The 21,827-nt window shown below is 40.1% G+C and overlaps 1 protein-coding gene across 1 annotated transcript in view; it reads left to right on the top strand.

The window, feature by feature from the left end:
- The window catches only part of LOC124552186 (calcium-activated potassium channel slowpoke), an 881,186-nt gene that overhangs the window by 396,728 nt on the left and 462,631 nt on the right, over positions 1–21,827 (top strand). The window lies entirely within an intron of this gene.

Genomic DNA, 21,827 nt, shown 5'->3' with positions numbered 1-21,827 from the left:
TATGACTTTTCTTAGAAGCTAGGCTAACATAATAAAGTTTGTAGATTTAAAGGAAATATTTGGCAAAGTTGACTTAAACACTCACTTTCAAATGCTGAATACCTTCAGGGGTAAAATACAGGGAGTATGGAGTATTTAGAAATTATACAGAAATCAGACTCAAGTTACAAGTAAAAGAATCTGAAAGGGAAGCAGTAGTTGTGTGTGCTGATGTGTATTCAATCTGTACATTGCACAAGTGGTAAAGGAAAACAAAAGATAATTTGGAAGGCAAATGAAAGTTCAGGGAGAACAAATAAAAGCTTTTAGGTTTGCCAGTGACATTGAAACTCTGTCAGAGATGGCAAATGACTTTGAAGATAAATTAAATGGAATGGATAGTGTCTTGAAGAAAGATTACACAGGGCAACGAAAAAAAAATTTTAAATACATTTTTTACTTTGATAGCTGATCTTTATAGATTTTTATTAGCTGAATTCAAATCTAGCCTTAGTTTTTTTACCACCCATAGGTCTTGAGCAATATGCTTTTTATTATATAGTATAAAAATCCAATTCTATACAGTAAACCCTGGGAAATTAATGTAATGCTTTGTTATAACATAAGCATGGTTTGTATTTACAGTAAGCTACTTGGAACAATGATGTGTGTTAATAGAGGTTTCACTTGTCAGCTGAAATTGGTTTGTATTTTCTTTCTCCTTTTTTTTTTTTTTTAAAAAAAAAAAGCTTCTTGTGTAGCTTTTTCTATGGTGAGTTGCTTGCTGAACTTCTCTGTGAAGTGACCAACAGTAGTCCCTCATCATGTTGGTGTTCCAGCGGCCTTCATAGTGTTTTTCCATCACTTTAATGTCCTGGTGAAAACACTTTCCTTGCTCCTCACTAACATATGTCATATTGTCCGGGAAGTAATCAGCGTGACTGTTCAAAAAGAGAACTTTCAGGCTCATTAAACATCCCAAAGTTTTAAACTTCTTTAAAATTGTAGCTATAATAGAAACATATTCTGGGTCTTTTTCACATCCTAAGAACTTTGTAATACTTTGCTTGAATGATACCCATGCTTTTTTCTTATTTAAGGTCAGTGTTGATTCGAAGTTAACATCAAACATCAATTTTCTAATGTCAGGTCTGACAAAGACACCTTCTTTTAGTTTAGCTTCTGAAAGGTGTGGAAACTTTTCTTTAGGCAAAGTCTTTACAAACTGTTTCATTAGGTTTAACTTCATATGTAGAAGTGGTAGGGATACGTTTTGTGGACCTACAAGGTTTTTGTGTAGAATGTTCTTCTCACTAGGTTTTAAAGACTCCCTCACGGGCCAGTTCTTTCTGCACCAGTGTTGATTTCTAGCCCTACTGTCCCATACACACAAGAAACATGGAAATTTGGTAAAGCCACCTTGCTGACCAAGGAGCATGCCTGTTACTTTTAGATTGCCACATATTATCCAACCATGAACAGAATAGCATATTATTGCATTTAGCACTATTTCTAGGTTTTCATAGCTTTCTTTCATATGTACAGGATGTCCAACAAGTATAGATGCATTCATGTTACCATTGTGTAATAAAACAGCCTTTAAATGAGTTTTGGATGAATCAATAAACAGCCTCCAGTCTTCCTTTTTGTATTCAATAGCAAACTCATTCATCAGACCAGGAATGTCTGAACAGTACACTAAATCACCTTCTTGTTGAAAAAACTTGGAAAATTGCTGCACTCTATTTCTGTACATGTATATGCTGGTTGCAACTGCCAATAAGTTCTTTTCTTTTAATCTAGAGCCAAGCAATTCTGCTTTTCTTTTGTTAAGCCCAGATCCCTGACCAAATCGTTAAGCTTGGTCTGAGTAAACAATTTGGGCTCTAGACTTTCCGTATTACAATGGAATTCATGATCATCTGGTTCATCTAAATCACATTGTACATCAGAAAATACTTCTGTTGGAACAGAATTTAAATCATCTGGTGGTTCAGGAACCAGCAAATCTACACCATGCCCTACTGGTCAGATGGCAGATGGAAGATCTTGCTTTTTGAATTATGACCAATAATATCAACACTGCAAAAGTAGCAATCGTCAGAATGATTTCTTGGCTCCCTCCATTTCATAGGAACAGCAAATCTAAAGTTTTTTTTTCTCGTTTTTGGACTTCAACACACATATCATACCTTATTGGTGAGCAAGATTTATCTGGATCACCAAGTTTAGATCCAAAGTATGGTAGATAAACCTTTTTCACAAAGTCTGTAATGTTTCTTTGGTGTTTCTTATTCACAGATTTGCCACAAATATAACAAAAACTGTCAGCAGTTGGCTTGGTTATCCTCCTGGTTTCTGGTATTCCTTTTGGTTTTTGTTTCTCTTGTGTTTTCTTTTTCATCTTTTCATTTCGGCATTTTGATCTCCCCCTTCTAAATTTTCTCTCCGTAGTGTGAGCCAGCTGGGGAAGAACACCTTACTCAGCATCTTCAGCATGTGGCCTTACTTCTTCTTGCAGCCTTTCCTTGACACTGCTATATAGCCAGCATGGTAGTCAGTCCATGTGGTGGCATAGTTATGTACCATTTTGGTTGAGCCCCTGACAACTCAGGAGATCATATTTCTGATATCTGAGCTGTTGTCGCCTTGGTTGTATGCAGGAGTGGATGTTTGTCATTCTGAAGCATCGGATTTCTGGGCAGCAACCACCAAAAAGACAGACAGCCCCTGCTGTGGCTTGCTGGTACTGACGTGGAGAGCCCCTGGTATCAGGGCGGATGCTTTGTGTATGAAATGCCGTAAGTTTCAAATAAAAATTAGCTGTTCTTCTGCAGCCATCTCTTTAGTTGGCAATGGATCTTAATGCTGCTTCTTATTACCTTGTAGCTTTCCCTTCCCTGGCTACATGCTGGGAGGACGGTCAGGCTCATCAGTGTGGGGTGAAATCCTATCACCGATACCTGCTTTGCACCAGGACTGACAGCGTACTTTCACTGCCACCAAGAGATTATTTTTTGTGGAAGTTATCAAAGACAAGTTCAGTAAAGTTGATTCTGAGTAAGATGTGGTAGGGTCCACTGTTAATCAACACTTCTTCTGCTGCCCAATCTATGGCCCTTCATTCCTGTGACAATTGTGATGACATCCCAGTGTCCTCATAAATTTTTCAATATTGTTCAGGGAGTCATTTTTCATAGGGAACTCATCCTCAAACTGATGAGGAACTCTGGGCCAACCTGGAATGGTGAGGTATTAATTTCTTTTAGTGTGTTCATAGAGGACATAAGGACAGTTGCATCGATACTGGTACCTTTGTTCTTGCATTTCAGAGGGATATCCTTGTGGAGTAGGTAGAGGTAATGGCTTATCGGTGTGGCACAAAGCCGTACAACCTGTCACCCATGAAGTGTTTTGGGTGCTTGTGATTGGGACTGTCCTCCGGCTGACAGTGGACCCTTCATACAGTGCATGTGGACACCCTCTCCAACAGGGGAGCCCCAGTGTACCATTGCCCATGTGTAAATTGTCATGGCTATGAGTATAACTCACTTGATCGTTTATCCTGCACTGTGGCTCATCATAAATATGACCATCTTCAACCTGTGTCTGTGACATCTGACTTTGCCTCTGTTATGTCCTTTCCCTCTCCTCCCTTCTACTTACCTCAGTCTTGCACTGAGAGAGGTTGTGCTGTGGTTGGCACACTGGACTCACAGAGGATGACAGCTCCAACCCATGTCCAGCCATCCAAATTTAGTTTTTCCATGATTTCCCTAAATCTCTCCAGCCAAATGTTAGAATGGTTCCTTTCTAAAAGCATAGCTGATTTCCTTCCCCATCCTTGACATGATCAGAGCCCTCCTCTCTGGATGCCACTCCCCCTACCCAGTTGGAGAAGTGTCCCCCTTTTCTGGTGCCTGCTGGTGATGGGCTCCTGGCATCCCCTCATGAGACACCTCCTTCACAAAGCCTCTCATACCAGAGGCCCACTGCCACAAGACATCTGCAGGACTCAAAGTCTTTGTGTCCCAAGGTCACCCACTCTCTCTTGGTTCCAGGTCTTGCTGAAACCTGCTCTCTCTCTGGGCCCAAGGCCGCTCTCTCTTTGGACCCTGCCATCCTCACCCTACAAATGAAAAAAAGAAACACAAGTCAATCCTTTCAACCTGAAATCAACCTTCTGTTTATGTACGTCACCCTAGCCTTGTTGGTGAAGGATAGTGACCCTTCTGAGTCACTGGCTTCAACAAGTTGGCCTCTTATTTGGATCCCCTTTTACTGTTTATTCAGTGGAACTGTGGGGATACTACCATCACCATCTGAAGTTGCAATTACTTATTTCCTTTTATTCCACGTCTTGTTTTTTCTCCGGGAATCTCATTTTACCAATGGTCACTCCCTGACTCCTCATGGGTTCCTTGCTTTGTATTGGAACTGGATTGTCCATTTGAGGGTTTCTGGTGGTGTTTGCACATTGAACTGTATAGACTTTGTTACTACATAAATACCCCTTTGTACCACATTGGAACTGTCTCCGTCCAGTTCCACTTGGACTCTGCAGTCATAGTTTGCAATCACTGTTTCTCTCTTGACAGTCCACCTAAACCCATTGCTGTAACTGACCTTCAGTAACTCCACCTATTCTTCCTAATCCTTGGGGATTTTAATGCCCATCACCCCTTGTGGGGCAGTGCTTTTTTGTCTAGTCATGGTCTCCTCATAGACAACTATTTGGCAACTATTTATTCACAAATGATACAAAAGAGTTACATGTTTGTACCTGTTACTGTCCTTCAAAGTAGCCACCAGCATTGTTTAGAACCCATTTCCAACAATGTGGAAGGCATAGTATACTGTTAGCAGAGCCTGTTCTGTTAATGGTGCGGATGGAGAGGCCTACTGCCTGTCGAATCTCTGAAAACAGTTCTGAAGCGAATGCCACAAAGTGATTCCTTCATCTTTGGAATCAAATCAAAGTCACAAGGACTTAATTCCATGGAGTATGATGGATGGCACAGTACTTCCCAGTCCCATCAACTGAACAGGGCAGCCACAGCTTGCGCTGTATGCGCCCACGCATTGTCGTGCAAAATGATCAGTAGGTTGTGCAGAAAGTGTCACCACTTCTTTCGCAAAGCTGGTCGCAGGTGATGCTCCAAAAACGAACAGTAATACTGTGCATTGATGGTGGCATTCACTTCAGAACTGTTCCAGAGATTTGACAGACAGTAGACCTCTCCATTCGCGCCCTCAACAGAACAGCCTCTGCTAACGATATACTACGCGTTCCACATTGCTGGAAACAGGTTCTACAAAATGCTGGTGACTACTTTGAAGGACAGTAACAGGTGTGAACATGTAACTCTTTTGTTTCAGTTGTGAATAAATTGCTGCCACTATTTAAGTTCCAACCCTCGTACAATCCAAAAGTGTGGACTTCGAGGCCCCTCCCAATTTTCATTCACCAGCTCCTGCACCACCAGACATTTCGAGTTTGGGTTGGCACCATTATCAACTCTCTGCAGACCCAGGAGAAAGGTGTTACACAGGATTCCATATTAAGTGTTCTTCTTTCCCTCATTGCTATTAATGGACTTGTGGCTTTTGTCAGACCATTGGTCACTCCTGCTGTGTATATGGATGATTTCTGTATCTGGGCTAGTTCTCTTTCATTGGCTTCTGCAGAGTGACAGCTCCAGATTGCCATTTGGCATGTGTCTGCATACTCTCACATGGTTTTCGCTCCTTATATCGAGGGTAGTACATTTCTGCTGCCATACTATGGTCCACCCTGGTCTGGAGTTGTACCTTGATATGCAACACCTGACTGTGGTCCTTCATCTTCTTTTCTAGGGTCTTCTTTTTGACAACAATCTTACTTGGTTGCCCTATATCTGCATTCTGAAGGTTGGTTGTTTCTGTAAACTCAGTGTCCACTTCCTTGCCCCAGTCTCTTGTTTGACTTTTCTCCAACTTTATTGGGCTTTAGATCTGGCTCGTTTGCACTATGGTTGTCGAGTTTATGACTCAATTGCCCCTTCCACATTACTCCTCCCCATCATGGTATCTGGCCACCGGTGCCTCTTGCACTAGCCCTGTTGATAGTCTTCTGATTGATGCTGGGGCCCCCTTTTCGGTTGAGTGGTTCCAGCTCCTGGTTTCCTGTGCCATCACAATCCACTCATTCCCTACTCACCCCTCCTATTCTATTCTTTTCATGGCTTCAGCATGTCGCCTGCCCACTGCTGGGTTTACTGGTTGGGCTGCACCACACTACTTCTCTCCTGTGAAATATCCATCTTCCCTCTTTGTCCTGTTCCCCACGTTCCCTCCCAAGCACCCACCTTCGGTTAGTTCCTTTGCTTCAGATTCAGAAGGTCCTCTTCTGCGGTTTGAAAGCCTCCATCACTCCAGAAGTATTCCACTGTTCGTTCTGCCCACTCTTATAGGCATTTTTGGATGCAATTGTTTTTTATATTGATGGCTGTAAATCTGCCGATCACTTGTGTTATGCTTACACGTCTTCTGTTGGCATGGAACACCGTCTCTTGCCTGGCAAGTATGGTGTTTAATGCACAACTGGTGGCCATCTCTCAGCCCCTCTGCTTTATAAAACAGTCATACCTCACCTGAGTTTTATTTTGTCAGACTCGAAGAGTGGCCTTCAGGTTATCACCCAGTGTGTTTCCCGCAACACCTTGGTCTCTGCCGTCAATGACCTTGTTGCCAATCTTGATTATTTTGCTTGTTTGGTTGCTTTCCTTTGGGTTACTGGCCATGTGCGTATACTGGGTAATGAGCTTTCTGATTGCTTGGCTGGCGTGGAAAAGGGGGGGGGGGGGGGGGGGGAGCAGCCACATACCCACCACCTTCTGTGACCCCTCGAGGGATGAATTTGCAGCTTCACATCAAATTCGTTTCTGCTCAGTCATGGACCAGTTTTTGGAGGTAGCCTCCATGTCTAATAAACTTTCTGTGATCAAGGAGACTCCCACCACGTGGTGTTCTTCCCTCTGCTTCTCCTGGTAGGAATCTACCACCCTCTGCCATTTTCATATCAGCTATACCATGGTGACCCATGATTTTTTACTCCATAATGAGCTGCTCCCGCTCCTTTTTTGCTCTCTCTGCTTTGTTGTCCCAACTGTTAGTGGACAAACCTCACATGGCTATTTCCGTCCTCAGTTTTCTCTATGAAAGCGATTTCTCTTCCCAGATTTAAGCACCATACCTGCAGTTCCTCCTCTAATTGGAGTCTCACAGTTAATGTTGGCATTAGTTGGTTTTTAAGGCCTTCAGCCTCACCTCCATGCTGGACAAGTCCCCCCTCCCCCCCTCCCACATTTTGTCTGGTGTTTTGTGCTAGTTTGTTTTTGCTTTTCTTGTATCTTCTTCCCCTGTTGTTGTTCCCATTGTTTCATGATCATATTGAGATCAGGATGGTTATTTCCTGCCCCAACATTCCTTTCGCCATTTGCCTCTTTGTTTGCCCATTTTCGTTTCCCATTGACTGGACTGTGCTGTTTTTGTTCCTCCTCCCATAGTTCTGCCCCCCTCCCCATCCCAGCCCTGATCCAATCGACCAACCTACCAGCAATTCATTCTCTGGAGATTGGAACTGAGTCTCCCTCATATTCATTACCCCCTGGCTCTAGTAAACATTAATGGGTATGCATGCAACAGCATGTCCTATGTAATATGTTCCAAAAAGCCATGCTAAAATACAGGATTGTTCCTTGGGTTCTGTTGGTGATAGAAATGTAGGGTCAAGCATTTTAGATAGCCCTTGGGCTATGGAATGACTTAGTGTCACTATCCTTTGTACGGTGGTTAGCACACTGGCCTCGTATTTGGGAGGACGATGGTTCAACTGCGTGTCCAGTCATCCTGATTTTAGGTATTCTGTGATTTCCTAAATCGCTTAGGGCAAAAGCTAGGATGGTTCTTCCAAAATGGCACAGCTGCTTTTCTTCTCCATCCTTTCTAACCGGAGCTTGTGCTAAGTTTCTAATGATGTTATTGTCAACAGGACATTAAACACTAATCTCCTCCTCTTCCTCCTCCTCCTCCTCCTCCTATAGTGCAGGGACAAAGTATGAAAATTACTCACTTCCTCAAGCATAGGCAAATCAGGTGGTTCTTTTTGCATTCGATGTGGTGTACAGCAATCTTAAGTAGGTTATGGAGACACCACTAGTTCATGGGCAGTTTCTTAAGAAACCTGAAAAAAGATCTTTCTTACCATTTTTTGTACTGGAGTGAGCTGCATATTCCAAGCTGGCTACTCACAGCAAATGGCTGAAGTTTTTACGGTGTATTCCTAATACCCCCATCTCGAACAACCGTGAAAATTTTCTTGATTTCTATATCCATTTCCAATAGGTTGAAAAATACCTGGCATCCACATGTAAAATATGGACATGAAATCTGATATGAGGTTAAAACATAGTTTAAGAGTGACTTAGTATGGAGAAAAGCTCTGAAGTGTCTCTGTTATCAATAGAAGAATTCTGGAATCCCCCTGCTGTAGTACTGAAGCACATACATAATTTTTGTGCAATTGAAGTCTGGTCTGAGGCATAAAATTAATTTTGCTTTATTTCAATTTCACATAAGTAATCTATCAAAATTTTACTGATCCATAAAGTTCTTTTCATATGAGCAGCATGCCCTATTGTTGCAGGGAAAGAAAAAGAAACCAGTGAAAAAATGCTCCTATTGGAGCACAAAATGGCAAAAATAGCCCTTTTTAAAAAACTGAGTGGAAAGAGGGGTACCATCTGCCTCATTCTACTTTCTTCAGCACTTCAAAAATTTCCACAAAACGCCATCTTCCTTCCTTTATATTTGCAAACTTTCAATTATATTCTGAACTAGGCAAGAATCGACATTGCCTTGCCTGTGTATTTATTTATAGCTGGGCCAAAGACATCGCACATTTGGAATTTATTTTTAACTTGTAAAGCTTCTTTGTCTACAAAGTTTGAAACAATATGATTGGTTGCACGAACAAAGAGCATATTTGCTTCACTAACATGGGAGAGAGCCACATAGAGTTGGCTGTGCTAAAAGCAACTGACACTAAGTTCCACACCTACAAAACACTGTGTCTGGCATTGTGCTTTGTTTATGGTCATGGCATAACTTAAGCTCACTAGGAATTGTACACATTTAAAGTGGAATTGTACAGTGTTTTAAAGTGAGATTCAGATTATAAAATCTCGCCCACCTGTGCCTTCCTATATTCTGCTTCTGTAATGTTACATTGGAGATAACTGACTTAAAGCCAACTGTGAGTAAAGGCTTCTGATGCATAACAGTATTGACCAGAGTAACATCCTACACCATTTTTGGGGGAGTTTTCAGAGAGTGAGTTAAAGCCTGATGTTCTCAAGCCACAACAAATCTAGCCTCAATGTGTTCATTGGATTCTTGGAGCTGCAAAGTCATCAGTCTTTTAGCCTTTCTGGAGTATTCAGAAAGAAACATCTATTTTCTAGGCATTCTTATTCATAAACAAATCGAAATATAAAGGTCAGGAGTAGACTGCTAAATAACAAAACAAACTTAATAAAGCCATTTTCCCTAACAAAGAATATAAATAACTGTACCAAAAGAAGCAAAGGATTGTGATAAAATTTTTAATACACAGTCCAAAACCAGTAAATCCATAGATACTACCCAAGCAAATTTGCTATTGGCTTGTATTTGTAAAGATAAGATTGTGGTGCTTGATTCTGTCACTGACGTAAACTTCCAAAAATACTCACGTCACTTAGTTATAAACCCCTAACAGTGCCATCTATTGGGTCTTTGGTGTACTAAAAAACTAAGAGCACCACCTATTGTTTCTTTTGTGTACTACACCATGATGATTAAACATCCATACTACTATGCTGAGCAGAGGTAAAATTTTAAATTTTTTGCTGTGATCCAATTTTGATTAAATAAAGCCTGTATATTGCCCTAAGCTATGGTCAAGTTATGTGTAAACCCCATGAAAATTTGTCAAGCAGTTTTGGAAATAAGTGCATTGAAATAAACAGGCTTCACAGTTTTAGATAAAATTGTAAATTATATCATTTTTTTCTGTTATCATATTTTGATAAAATAAAGCCTGTATATTGCCCCAAGCAACACTCAAGTTACCTGTGAAAACACCATGAAAATTCATCCAGTTGCTTGTGAGATTGGTGTGTTCAAACAGAAATATAAATGAATGTATGGTTTTACATTTGTATTGTTAGTGTAGATACATTCTTTCAAGCTGGTCCGTCCATTTTTCCCATGGTTTTATGTTTATTTGCTTGTAAATACCTTCATTCTAGAGTCTAAGTAACTACAGAGTGGGCATGGATGTGTGTGATGTCCTTAGGTTAGCTAGGTTTAAGTAGTTCTAAGTTCTAGGGGACTGATGACCTCCGATGTTAAGTCCCATAGTGCTCAGAGCCGTTTGAACCATTTTTAACTACAGAGGTGGAGTGTGGTTGATGATTTATTTGATCTTATTCCTGAAATTTGGAGATTTCACAGAATCATAAATACTGACTCAGTCACACATTTCACAATGGATTTACTGGACAAAGTGTGGAAAGAAGCTTGCCAAGGGAACACAGTAAATAAAAAACTTAGTTATTTCCTAAAAGTATTCTTACAACACAGTGAATCTGGTCTTCCTTTACAGTGGTTTAGGGAGAATTACAGTGGAAGCAGAGAGAAAGGATACCTAATATTTGGACTCAAAGTATCTTCTATCTGGAAGGGAGAGCTTTATTTAATACAGAAGACCAACTCTAATAAAGACCTGAAAGTTCACTAAAAGTGTGCCATCTTCTTCACTGTGTCACAAAGTGGTGAAAAATGTGCAAAATAAACAAAAAATATGACATGCTAATACAGTTGTGTTTTTCTTCCTGACTGTTGCACAATCAGCTGTTTTCTATCATTTGCCATTTTCAAATGCGTACTTTTATCCTTGTACATTAACAAAATCAACTGTAACATAGTAAACATTAGCCTGACCATAGTAAACATGAGTCAGACCATAGTATCAACTGTAACATAGTAAACATGAATCAGACCATAGTAAACATGAGTCAGAACAATGTTCCACATTCACCAATGCTCTAAAATATCATTAATACCATAGTAGTGTAGGCACATAAACATAAAAATATACAATTTGTCACACATAATGTTACTCTACCCTGGTTTGTTCAGAACACTCCGGTTTACAGAAAACAACTGTTCAGAGGTATACCAAGAGACAGTCACCAATGCCCAGCTAATAACACCTATAGTATGTGCTGGGGACCTAATGAAGTGACATGGCTATATAACTTCTCTAGTGTATTTAAGATTATTATCATATATGTATTTCATCTTGTGCTCATGAATACGTCATGTCCTACAGTAAGTCATTCTGTAAAAGACAGTCAAAACTTAATACACAAACATTTTCAAGCATAAAAATTTAAAACTTTCGCAAGTGTGATGAGGCTTTAAGTTTTCATACAATAACACTCATGTTACTGCAGAGACAATTGTGGTTTGTGCCTACAAAATGGGGTAAATTCTGAAGGTATAGATGTTTTGTGTCTCTCTGAACATCATCTAACTGCAGGGATGGAGAAGTTAAATTTAAGGGATTACAGATTAACATCTTATTCATGTAGAGTACATGGAAAAACGAGGAGTTGCTACTTATATAAAAACTGGACACAAAGCCAAATATATTGAAACAAGTAGTTTTTGTGTAGGTCAGATCCTTGAAGTATGTGCTTGTGAGTTGCTACTGCAGTATACTTATATAGTAATTGTAGCAATTTACAGATCCCCTCAAGGTAACTTCCAGCTATTCATGAAAAATCTGGACGCATTATTGAGCTACCTATGAGACAAAAAGAAGCAGTTAGTGGTCTGTGGTGATTTTAATGTAGATTTATTAAAAGATACGGATAGGAAAAATGAGCTAGCATCTTTGTTTGGTTGTTTCAATCTAGTATCTGTTGTAAATTTTCCAACTCGTCTGCAGCAGGATAGTAGGTCACTTATTGATAACATTTTCATAGATAGTGCTCAGGCAGAAACAATTAATGTGTACCCAATTGTTAATGGGCTATCTGATCATGATGCACAGTTAATGGAATTAACACATATACCACCTTACAGGATTCAGGCAGGTTCATACCAGGCAGGGAGGCTTATTAATGCAAACAGAATACAGAGCTTTAAGTGCAGGCCTAGAAGAAGCAGAATGGGCCGAAGTATACACAGAAAATGATGCTGATGCCAAACTCAATTTCTTCCACCATAAATTTGTCTCAATATTTGAGAGTTGCTTTCATGAACATTATCCAAAAAACCCATTACAAAGTCAAGTAAGCCATGGATTACTAAGGGAATTAAGATATCATGTAAGAGGAAGAGGAAAATATATGGACAGGCCAGAATAAGTCAGGATACGACGTTACTTGCTTACTGCAAAAGATACTGTAATATTTTAAGGAAAGTCATTAAGAAGTCAAGAAGCTTATGTGTACTGACAGAAATTAATAATGTGGATAATAAGGTTAAAACTATATGGAATATTGTCAAATGGGAGACAGGGTAGCCCGACAGTGCACAGAATACCATAGCAATAATGCTAAATGATGATGTGAGTGAAAATTCACAAGTTGCAAGTATTTTTAACAATCATTTTCTGAGTATAGCAGCAAAAATAGGATTAAAGGGTTCAGTTGAAGAAGCAAAAAAAAATGTTAAAAATGTCATTCCCCAGGACTTTAGGCCTTTAGAAATAGCACCAACATCCCCCACTGAAATTAAGGTAATTATGAATATACTGAAAAACAAGAGCTCATGTGGTGTTGATGGAGTCTCTAACAGAATTTTGAAGTGTTCTTCTAATTTAATAAGTGGAGTCCTTAGCAATATATGTAATGTTTCGCTGGCACAGGAAATTTTTCCAGACAGATTGAAATACACAATAGTAAAACCTCTTGATAAGAAAGGGGACAAGAGTGACTTAAATAATGATAGACCAGTCTCATTGCTGACTTCATTTTCTAAAACATTCGAAAAAGTTATGTATTTAAAAGTAGTCTCACATTTAAGTGAAAATAATTTACTCAGTATGTCATAGTTTGGATTCCAGGAGGGTTACCCGACTGAGAATGCTGTCTACACATTTACTCATCAAATAGTACAAGCCCTAAATAATAAATTATCGCCAGTTGGTATTTTTTGTGATCTCTCCAAGGCATTTGACTGTGTGGATCATGTCACACTTTTAGAAAAACTCAGATCTTATGGAATTTAAGGCTATACACACAACTGGTTTGAATCATACTTAATGAACAGAAAGCAAAAAGTTGTGCTGAATAGCACAAATAATGTTGGAAGGGTGGTAAATTCTAGTGAATGGGGAGTTATCACAAAGGGAGTCCCACTGGGTTCAATTTCAGGTCCTCCGCTGTTCCTTATTCATGTGAATGACCTCCCGCTTAACATTCAGCATTTGGAACTAGTACTTTTTGCAGGTGACACAAGTGTTTTAATAAATCCCATTCCAGAAAAATCGGCTGAAGATATTGTTAAGTATGTCTCAAAAAATTATTAAGTGGTTCTCAGAAAATGGACTCTCCCTTAACTTTGAAAAAACTCACTATATCCAGTTTTGTACACTGAATAGAGTCATACCAACAATTGATGTAGCATTAGAACAGGGCTCAGTTAACAGAGTAGATTTCTCCAAATTTTTGGGTGTTCACATTGATGACAACTTGAACTGGAAGAAGCATATTACTGAGCTTCTCAAACAACTAAGTTCAGCTTCTTTTGCTCTTCGTATAATCACTAGTCTTGGTAATAAACAGATCAGCTTCCTAACCTACTTCACATATTTCCACTCAATAATGTCTTATGGAATAGTTTTCTGGGGTAACTCGCCACTTAGACATAAAGTATTGATTGCACAAAAGAAAGCAGTGAGAATAATTAGTGGTGTTCACCCAAGGACATCATGTAGGCACCTATTCAAGGAGTTAGGTATTTTAACTGCACCATCAGAGTATGTATATTTGCTAATGAAATTCTAGTGCTGGGTGCTAGAATACTGCTGACACAGCACACAGCGATATCGATGTCTGCCATAGTGGTGTGCTAAGTTTCCACATGCTGTGGCACAATGCTGTGTTTCCATAGTCTCCTACATGACTGAAGGCAGGCAGGCACATGTATCAACATAACTGGCAAGAGCAACTACAAATTCTCACTGTTCAATCCTTAACAGAACTTGGATTCACACTTCAACTGGTTCCAGTACTTCTGACTACAGTTGACACTGTGCCAGTTTCCTCGCTAGCTGTTGATCCAGTGTGGGCAAGTGCTTTCAACTTTACCTAGCAGTGTAATCAGTTAACCATTGGTACACAAGTCTCCACAGAAGTCAACCTCCAACAAGATCCTTTTTGATTCCAGAAAAATGTAGGGACATACAAGGCAATATTGACCCTACCAGTTACCTTAAAAATGGGTTAAAGAAAGGTAGAGTTATGTTTATAGCATTTATAGAATTATAGAAAGCATTTGACAGTGTTCACTAGAATACTCTATTTGCAATTTGGAAGGTAGCAGGGATTAAATCCAGGGAACAGAAAGTTACCTACATCTTTTACAGATACCAGACTGCAGTTATAATAGCCGAAGGACGTGAAACAGAGGCAGTGGTCAACAATGGAATGAGTCATGGTTGTAGCCTGTCACTGAGATTACTCAGTCTGAGCAAGTAGTAACCAAGGAGACATGTGAAAAAAAGTTCAAGTTCAAGGGCAAGAAATAAAGTAAAGACTTTGAGGTTTGCCTATGACACTGTAATTCTATCAGGGATGTCAGTTTGCCTCATTTAGCAAAATTACCTTGTATACTGGCAAAGTCAAAACCTCTTTAATGCAAACATGAAAGTTATGCAGAATTTATACCTCTGAAGTCAAAATAGTGTGACAAATTTTAGGAGTAGTGGTTTTTATTTTGTTTTTCAATATCTGTAGATTTTCAATTTGCTCTCTGACATCCACTGGCTGGAATTTACATCAGGGTATAATGCTTGATTGTGAACTGTGCATAAGTATGTATAGTCTACATGGAATTTTTTTATCTTTCTGGTGTTGTGGTTGTGAACTGCAGAGTTCATCCTAAATTCACTCTAATTGTTAACCACAAATATATTTAGGTGGTATATGTATTGTCATGTAAGTGTAACATTCCCCATGTCCCAGAAGTTCCTTGTGTAAAATATTCAGCTATCATGTTGATACAAAACTTTTATTGGACACTTCTGTAGAATAAATTCTTTATTTTGACCTTAGATGCATTGCCCCAGACGATTATGCCACAGGAAAGTGTTGAGTGAAAGTATCCTAGTAATCCTACCTGAATTTCAGCACAGTGAGAGAGATTTGTATATACAAAACAGACAGAACTTCACTGTTTGGTTAATTTATCTGTGTACTGGTGTGTCTCAGTATATAACCCATCTGTATACAAAGGTATTTCCTACATGCCGTTACCCTGTGTATGCTCAGTGACCTCTACTTTTAGTGCCTATAAGCCATTTTTGTTTATTTGGGATTGCATAATATGAAGTTTTGCAAGATTTTGGGTTTAAGGTGATAACTGTGAAGCAATAGCCTGTTCCATTAATCTCTAGGCTGTGACAGGTATATATGCATTTGGACACCTTATCAGTCATCAGCAAACATTGCAATTTTTGAAGAGTCCCTGTTAAATCACTTACATAGGTAGAGAACAGGAGAAAGCAAAGCACCAAATCTTACAGGACACTGTGTTTAATGTCTGTATTTTTGTCATATCATTTTCTAATGTAATCCCCTATTTTTTACTGTTAAGTTAAAGACTCCATCTCCACAGTTGGAAGGCATATAATGCCATAACATTTTAGTTTCCCTAGCAGACTTGTGCAATCTGCACAGTCAAAGACCTTGGTAAGGTCACAGACAATGTAACAGGATAAGCTTTGTTTTGTTTAGGCATACTGATATTTACTTGTCTTCTCAGTAGAAAAAAAACCTCTACAGAAGCCAAACTGAACTATTGTTGTATATTGAAAGAAGGGGATGACCAGAGATACATCTCTGATAAGAGGTCAGTAGCATACCTATATTTAAAAAAAATTGTGTACTGTCAAGTATTTCACTCTTTCAGAAAATACATCTTAACTGAGTACAAAGTTAATTCAAGGGGTTCGCTACCAAGTCAGCAGAAGGTTTTATAAGGGATGATCAAAAAATTTCTATCTGAGGGCAATGCTGTAGCATATATGCAGTGTAGCATGACTCTGATGTGGGTATATAAACACTGACATTTAGGCAAGGGATTGGTGTGCCATTTATGTCTTTCTGACAATATTATGACAAGGATAGATTGCTACTCACCATATAGCAGAGATGTTGAGTTGCAGACTTGCACAACAAAAAGACAGTCAAGTGGAAAAGCTTCTGGCCAAAAAGGCCTTCATCGAAATTAGACAACATACAGACACACTTACTCATGCAAAAATGACTCATACAGGCATGACCTCAGTCTCCAGCTGCCAAGACCAGACTGTGAACAGCAGTGCATGATGAGAGGAGCAGTCTGGATGGTGGTGATAAGGAGAAGGCTGGGGGGGGGGGGGGGGGGGGGGAGGGGGGGGAGTGAGGGATAACAGGGTAGGGGTGGGGGAAAGTAAAGTGGTGCTTGCGGGAGGATATAGGGTTAAGGTGGAGAGAGGGTAGGGCAGCTAGGTGCAGTTGGGATGTTAGACTGTGGGCAAGAGGGAGCTTGCCATTGGTGGGGAGGCTTGTGTGCCTCAGCGATACAGATGACCGTACCATAGGTGCAACCACAACGGAGGGGTATCTGTTGAGAGGCCAGACAAATGTGTGGTTCCTGAAGAGGGGCAGCAGCCTTTTCAGTAGTTGCAGGGGCAACAGTCTGGATGATTGGCTGATCTGGCCTTGTAACACTAACCAAAATGGCCTTACTGTGCTGGTACTGCGAATGGCTGAAAGCATGGGGAAACTGCAGCTGTACTTTTTCCCAAGGGCATGCAGCTTTACTGTATGGTTAAATTATGATGGCTCCTCTTGGGTAAAATATATTCTGGATGTGATGAAATAGTCCCCCATAAGGATGGATCGGAGCATGGAATGTTAGATCCCTTTATCGGGCAGGTAGGTTAGAAAATTTAAAAAAGGAAATGGATTGGTTAAAGTTAGATATAGTGGGAATTAGTGAAGTTCGGTGGCAGGATGAACAAGACTTCTAGTCTGGTGAATACAGGGCTATAAATACAAAATCAAATAGGGGTAATGCAGGAGTAGGTTTAATAATGAATAAAAAAAAGTAGGAATGTGGGTAAGCTACTACAAACAGCATAGTGAACACATTATTGTGGCCAAGATAGACATGAAGCCAATGCCTACTACAGTAGCACAAGTGTATATGCCAACTAGCTCTGCAGATGAAGAAGAAATTGATGAAATGTATGATGAGATAAAAGAAATTATTCAGGTAGTGAAGGGAGACAAAAATTTAATAGTCTTGGGTGACTGGAATTCGAGAGTAGGAAAAGGCAGAGAAGGAAACATAGTAGGTGAATAAGGATTGGGGGTAAGAAATGAAAGAGGAAGCTGCCTGGTAGAATTTTGCACAGAGCTCAACTTAATCATAGCTAACACTTGGTTCAAGAATCATAAAAGAAAGTTGTGTACATGGAAGAATTCCTAACGTGAATTCTTTACAGACGAATGGAAAAACTGGTAGAAGCTAACCTCAGGGAAGATCAGTTTGGATTCCGTAGAAATGTTGGAACACGTGAGGCAATACTGACCTTACAACTTATCTTAGAAGAAAGATTAAGGAGAGGCAAACCTATGTTTCTAGCATTTGTAGACTTAGAGAAAGCTTTTGACAATGTTGACTGGAATACTCTCTTTCAAATTCTGAAGGTGGCAGGGGTACAATACAGGGAGCGAAAGGCTATTTACAATTTATACAGAAACCAGATGGCAGTTATAAGAGTCCAGGGGGCATGAAAGGGAAGCAGTGGGTGGGAAAGGAGTGAGACAGGGTTGTAGCCTCTCCCTGATGTTATTCAATCTATATATTGAGCAAGCAGTAAAGGAAACAAAAGAAAAATTTGGAGTAGGAATTAAAATCCATGGAGAAGAAATTAAAACTTTGAGGTTTGCCAATGACATTGTAATTCTGTCGGAGACAGCAAAGGACTTGGAAGAGCAGTTGAACAGAATGGACAATGTCTTGAAAGGAGGATATAAGATGAACGTCAACAAAAGCAAAATGATGATAAGGGAATGTAGTCGAATTAAGTTGGGTGATGCTGAGGAAATTAGATTAGGAAAAATGGCTCAAATGGCTCTGAGCACTATGGGACTTAACATCTGTGGTCATCAGTCCCCTAGAACTTAGAACTACTTAAACCTAACTAACCTAAGGACATCACACACATCCATGCCCGAGGCAGGATTCGAACCTGCGACCGTAGCAGTCCCGTGGTTCCGGACTGAGCGCCTAGAACCGCTAGACCACCGCGGCCGGCTTAGATTAGGAAATGAGACCCTTAAAGTAGTAAAGGAGTTTTGCTATTTGGGGAGCAAACTAATTGATGATGATCAAAGGAGAGAGAATATAAAATGTAGACTGGCAATGGCAAGGAAAGTGTTCATGAAGAAGGGAAATTTGTTAACATCGAGTATAGATTTAAGTGTCAGGAAGTCGTTTCTGAAAGTATTTGTATGGAGAGTAGCCATGTATGGAAGTGAAACATGGACAATAAATAGTTTGGACAAGAAGACAATAGAAGCTTTTGAAATGTGGTGCTACAGAAGAATGCTGAAGATTAGATGGGTAGATCATATAACTAATGAGGAGGTATTGAATATAATTGGGGAGAAGAGGAATTTGTGGTACAACTTGACTAGAAGAAGGGACCGGTTGGTAGGACATGTTCTGAGGCATTAAGGGATCACAAATTTAGCATTGGAGGGCAGCGTGGAGGGTAATAATCGTAGAGGGAGACCAAGAGATGAACACACTAAGCAGATTCAGAAGGATGTAGGTTGCAGTAGGTACTGGGAGATGAAGAAGCTTGCACAGGATAGAGTAGCATGGAGAGCTGCATCAAACCAATCTCAGGACTGAGGACCACAACAACAGCGCAGAAATGGGAACAGGTAAGGGGATCTATGGGTGTAGGACAATGTCTATGAAGTGTGCTGCCAGGAGGGTTACAGGAACATAAGATATGGTGCAGTGCCGCAGGGAGAGTTCCCATCTGCATTGTTCAGAAAAGCTGGTGTTGGTAGGAAGGATCAGGATGGCACAAGTTGTGAAGCAGTCATTAAAATGGAGAATGTTGTGTTGGGCAGTGTACTCAGCAACTGCGTGGTCGAGCTGTTTCTTGGCCACAGTGTTTTGGTATCTATTCATGCAGAGAGACAGCATGCTGGTTTTCATGCCCACATAGAATATAGAACAGTGGTTGTAGCTTTTGTGTCCTTATGACATGCATGCAGTAAATGCAGACATGTGAACTATGGTGACATTACTACAATATTTGTCTTTTAGCAGCCATGAAAAGAACAAGACCACACTGCTCCAGTTTGAATGCTCAAGGACAAGTATTGGTTTACATCTATCATAGAATTAAGAATGTGGCGGAACAGCATGTCTCTCAAAAACCACCATTCTGAAATGGTGCACCAAGTTCATAGTAATGCATGTCCCCATGTCGTAAATATCATAATGCCAATTCAAGTGGGAGACAATTGAGCATCTTCCTTGTAGTCCTGATCTCTCCCCATATGATTATTACATCTTTGGTAATCAAAAATAAAAGCCTTGATGGGTCAACGATTCCTGTGGGACAAGGATGTGCAGCAGTCAGTTACGGACTTCTTCACACAGCAGGATACGACATTTTACCAAATGGGTATCTTCAACATGGTGCTCAGGCAATTTTGCCTGATTGGCATACTTGTTTTGGGCCGCATGGTCTTCAAATGGAAACTTTTTGATCTTCCATAATAGCACATTCGTAAAGATACATTTTTTTTTTTTTTTTTAACAAAAGATTTTCTGAGACTGATATCCAGTGGTGCAGTATGCATTTCCTGTCTAACTAAGTCTAATAGATCTGCTTTTTTGGTCCCAACATTTTCAGTTACTGTTACTAAGAATTCAATGCAATTAGTAGCCAGAGCTTTGAATTTAATATCATTTGTGACACTGATAACTGTCATCAGGGAACTGAATGTCATGTGTCTGACCAAAATTTAACATTATTCATGCCTAATAATGTTCAAAATTTTCCATGATTTTTTCTTGAAACTTTGAATTTTTTTGTTTGTGGTATATACACTGAGGAGCCAAAGAAACTGGTACACCTGCCTAATATTGTGTAGGTCCCCCGTGAGCACGCAGAAGTGCTGCAACACAAAGTGGCATGGACTCGACTAATGTCTGAATTAGTATTGGAGGGAACTGACTCTATGAATCCTGCAGGGCTGTCCATAAATCTAGAAGAGTACGAGGTGGTGGAGGTCTCTGCTGAGCAGGAAGTTGCAAGGCATCCCAGTTATGCCCAATATTGTTTAGTCTGGGGTGTTGGGTAGCCAGTGGAAGTGTTTAAACTCAGAATGGTGTTCTTAAAGCGAATCTGCAGCAATTCTGGACATATTGGATGTCACATTGTTTTGCTGGAATTGTCCAAATCTGTCGGAATGCACAATGGTAATGAATGGATGCAGGTAATCAGACAGGATGCTACATACATGTCACCTGTCAGAGTCATATCTAGACATGCCAGGGGTCCCATATCACTCCAACTGCAAATGCCCAACATCATTACAGAGCCTCCACCAGCTTGAACAGTCCCCTGCTAAAATGCAGGTCCATGGATTCATGAGGTTGTCTCCATACCTGTACATGTCCATCCACTCTATATAATTTGAAATGAGACTTGTCCGACAAGACAGCATGTTTCCAGTCATAAACAGTCCAATGTCAGAGTTGACAGGCCCACGCAAGATTTGTGTCGTGCAGTTATCAAGGAGATACAAGTGGGCGTTCGTCTCCGAGAGCCCATATTGATGATGTTTTGTTGAATGGTTCACACGCTGACTTTTGTTGATGGCCCAGCATTGAAATCTGCAGCAATTTTCAGAAGGGTTGCACATCTGTCTCACTGAACAATTCTCTTCAGTCCTCATTGGTCCCATTCTTATAGTATCATTTTTTGGCTGTACCAATGTTGGAGATTTGATGCTTTACCAGATTCCTAATATTCACGGTACACTCGTGAAATGGTAGTACGGGATAATCTGCGCTTCATCACTACCTCGGAAATGCTTGGTCCCATCACTCATGCATCATCTGTAACACCACATTCAAACTTACTTAAATCTTGAAAATCTCTCATTGTAGCACCAGTAACTGGTCTAACAAGTGTATCAGACTCTTGTCTTGTATATGGCGTTGCCGATCGCCGTACCATATTCTGCCTGTTTACGTGTCTCTGTATTTGAATGCACATGCCGAGACTGGTTTCTTTGCTTCTTCAGTGTATAAAAAGTGATCAAAAAGTTTTTGTTTCGAAGGGCGATACAGCCCAGAATTGTTACAGCAACCAGGCAAAATTGCTATCCCGATGAATGAAGATACACATTTGGTAAAATACTTTATCCTATTGCGTGAAGACGTCGGTAACTGTCTGCTGCACACTGACCCTTCAAGGCCTTTATTACGGGATTTAAGGCATGATA

The sequence above is a fragment of the Schistocerca americana genome, chromosome 1 (assembly GCF_021461395.2).
Source record: "Schistocerca americana isolate TAMUIC-IGC-003095 chromosome 1, iqSchAmer2.1, whole genome shotgun sequence".
NCBI lineage: Eukaryota > Metazoa > Arthropoda > Insecta > Orthoptera > Acrididae > Schistocerca > Schistocerca americana.
This window is presented reverse-complemented; position numbering and strand designations above follow the sequence as displayed.